Source organism: Pseudophryne corroboree, chromosome 7 (genome assembly GCF_028390025.1).
Source record: "Pseudophryne corroboree isolate aPseCor3 chromosome 7, aPseCor3.hap2, whole genome shotgun sequence".
Lineage (NCBI taxonomy): Eukaryota > Metazoa > Chordata > Amphibia > Anura > Myobatrachidae > Pseudophryne > Pseudophryne corroboree.
This window is the reverse complement of record NC_086450.1, coordinates 339,473,043-339,477,051: the sequence shown is the minus strand read 5'-3', so window position 1 is coordinate 339,477,051 and position 4,009 is coordinate 339,473,043.

Sequence of the window (4,009 nt, the reverse complement as noted above, 5' to 3'; positions counted from 1 at the left end):
TACCAAATACCATCTAGGTTCCATTTCTCTAGGCAGGCGATACCGAAAATTTACACAGACCTCAGAAAAAGAGTCACCAGTGTCCTAAAAAATGCAGTTGTACCCAATGTCCACTTAACCACGGACATGTGGACAAGTGGAGCAGGGCAGGGTCAGGACTATATGACTGTGACAGCCCACTGGGTAGATGTATGGACTCCCGCCGCAAGAACAGCAGCGGCGGCACCAGTAGCAGCATCTCGCAAACGCCAACTCTTTCCTAGGCAGGCTACGCTTTGTATCACCGGTTTCCAGAATACGCACACAGCTGAAAACCTCTTACGGCAACTGAGGAAGATCATCGCGGAATGGCTTACCCCAATTGGACTCTCCTGTGGATTTGTGGCATCGGACAACGCCAGCAATATTGTGTGTGCATTAAATATGGGCAAATTCCAGCACGTCCCATGTTTTGCACATACCTTGAATTTGGTGGTGCAGAATTATTTAAAAAACGACAGGGGCGTGCAAGAGATGCTGTCGGTGGCCAGAAAAATTGCGGGACACTTTCGGTGTACAGGCACCACGTACAGAAGACTGGAGCACCACCAAAAACTACTGAACCTGCCCTGCCATCATCTGAAGCAAGAAGTGGTAACGAGGTGGAATTCAACCCTCTATATGCTTCAGAGGTTGGAGGAGCAGCAAAAGGCCATTCAAGCCTATACAATTGAGCACGATATAGGAGGTGGAATGCACCTGTCTCAAGCGCAGTGGAGAATGATTTCAACGTTGTGCAAGGTTCTGATGCCCTTTGAACTTGCCACACGTGAAGTCAGTTCAGACACTGCCAGCCTGAGTCAGGTCATTCCCCTCATCAGGCTTTTGCAGAAGAAGCTGGAGACATTGAAGGAGGAGCTAACACGGAGCGATTCCGCTAGGCATGTGGGACTTGTGGATGGAGCCCTTAATTCGCTTAACAAGGATTCACGGGTGGTCAATCTGTTGAAATCAGAGCACTACATTTTGGCCACCGTGCTCGATCCTAGATTTAAAGCCTACCTTGGATCTCTCTTTCCGGCAGACACAAGTCTGCTGGGGTTGAAAGACCTGCTGGTGAGAAAATTGTCAAGTCAAGCGGAACGCGACCTGTCAACATCTCCTCCTTCACATTCTCCCGCAACTGGGGGTGCGAGGAAAAGGCTCAGAATTCCGAGCCCACCCGCTGGCGGTGATGCAGGGCAGTCTGGAGCGACTGCTGATGCTGACATCTGGTCCGGACTGAAGGACCTGACAACGATTACGGACATGTCGTCTACTGTCACTGCATATGATTCACCATTGAAAGAATGGTGGAGGATTATATGAGTGACCGCATCCAAGTAGGCACGTCACACAGTCCATACTTATACTGGCAGGAAAAAGAGGCAATTTGGAGGCCCTTGCACAAACTGGCTTTATTCTACCTAAGTTGCCCTCCCACAAGTGTGTACTCCGAAAGAGTGTTTAGTGCCGCCGCTCACCTTGTCAGCAATCGGCGTACGAGGTTACATCCAGAAAATGTGGAGAAGATGATGTTCATTAAAATGAATTATAATCAATTCCTCCGCGGAGACATTGACCAGCAGCAATTGCCTCCACAAAGTACACAGGGAGCTGAGATGGTGGATTCCAGTGGGGACGAATTGATAATCTGTGAGGAGGGGGATGTACACGGTGATATATCGGAGGGTGATGATGAGGTGGACATCTTGCCTCTGTAGAGCCAGTTTGTGCAAGGAGAGATTAATTGCTTCTTTTTTGGGGGGGGTCCAAACCAACCCGTCATATCAGTCACAGTCGTGTGGCAGACCCTGTTACTGAAATGATGGGTTGGTTAAAGTGTGCATGTCCTGTTTTGTTTATACAACATAAGGGTGGGTGGGAGGGCCCAAGGACAATTCCATCTTGCACCTCTTTTTTCTTTTATTTTTCTTTGCGTCATGTGCTGTTTGGGGAGGGTTTTTTGGAAGGGACATCCTGCGTGACACTGCAGTGCCACTCCTAAATGGGCCCGGTGTTTGTGTCGGCCACTAGGGTCGCTAATCTTACTCACACAGTCAGCTACCTCATTGCGCCTCTTTTTTTCTTTGCGTCATGTGCTGATTGGGGAGGGTTTTTTGGAAGGGACATCCTGCGTGACACTGCAGTGCCACTCCTAAATGGGCCCGGTGTTTGTGTCGGCCACTAGGGTCGCTAATCTTACTCACACAGTCAGCTACCTCATTGCGCCTCTTTTTTTCTCTGCGTCATGTGCTGATTGGGGAGGGTTTTTTGGAAGGGACATCCTGCGTGACACTGCAGTGCCACTCCTAAATGGGCCCGGTGTTTGTGTCGGCCACTAGGGTCGCTAATCTTACTCACACAGTCAGCTACCTCATTGCGCCTCTTTTTTTCTTTGCGTCATGTGCTGATTGGGGAGGGTTTTTTGGAAGGGACATCCTGCGTGACACTGCAGTGCCACTCCTAAATGGGCCCGGTGTTTGTGTCGGCCACTAGGGTCGCTTATCTTACTCACACAGTCAGCTACCTCATTGCGTCTCTTTTTTTCTTTGCGTCATGTGCTGATTGGGGAGGGTTTTTTGGAAGGGACATCCTGCGTGACACTGCAGTGCCACTCCTAGATGGGCCAGGTGTTTGTGTCGGCCACTAGTGTCGCTTAGCTTAGTCATCCAGCGACCTTGGTGCAAATTTTAGGACTAAAAATAATATTGTGAGGTGTGAGGTATTCAGAATAGACTGAAAATGAGTGGAAATTATGGTTTTTGAGGTTAATAATAATATGGGATCAAAATGACCCCCAAATTCTATGATTTAAGCTGTTTTTTAGTGTTTTTTTAAAAAAACACCCGAATCCAAAACACACCCGAATCCGACAAAAAAAATTCGGTGAGGTTTTGCCAAAACGCGGTCGAACCCAAAACACGGCCGCGGAACCGAACCCAAAACCAAAACACAAAACCCGAAAAATTTCAGGCGCTCATCTCTAGTTTCTAAGAATATGTATATCTAAGAATAGATCTATATGTGGTGTTTTTTTTTGTTTTAGGTTTTTATATTATATATAAGTATGTTTTTGTGATGTTTGTTACGCACGATGTGGTATACATATCTAGATGTGGACACATTGTGTGATATATAATGTTTTTGATGCATTATGTAAACTTCCTTTAACGGGTCCCCTATCGCTCTCAGCACAGTCCCACATAGTCCTTATCAGTTATACATGCAGTCATGATATTTCCATTTTCTAGATGAGGCAAATAATAAATAACAAAACCAATTTTTCCCCTCTCTATATATATACATATATTCAGGCATTTGGGTATGGCCATAAAGTGTCTTCTAGGCAGTATGCTTGGTGTATATTTTATATGCAACACTCTTTTGACAATGATTACATAAATAAACTCCGTTTGTAGCCATGACAACAGATTCCTGAATATATTCTGTGTTTAGCGGCGCTTCACAGCCGCAACCGGAAGTGACGCGGGTCTGACTCGCGGGTCTGACAGGAAGCGCAGTGCGTTCCATTTGAGCCTAATGGAGCACACGGCGGGGCTTCCTGGTTTTTCTCTGAGGGGGTGCGTCTATGACGAGCTGTGACGCGGGCATTACCTGCGATTTTCACAGGAAACACAATGTGTTCCACCCAGATACACTGGAATGCACGCCAGCACTCTTGATGGCGTTATTAGCCCTTAATGCAGTGCCAGCCTTGTTCTTGGTAAGTACTACTTGTACAGGGGTATGTTGATCTTTTACTTTCAATAGTTGAACCCTGATGACATAGCATGTTCACAATTTACTTCCCCTTTGTAGTTGGAATACTCTAGGCAAGTAATTGTTTCACTGATTATGTGACCAATTGGGTTGCCTTGTTTGGAAGTGCTGGGGGTATTTTAGGAGGCCCGTTAGTCATCGACTACTAGATACTGGTGTATATGAACAGATGCAACTTGCTGTACATGCTGCCCTTGCTGCATTTTCC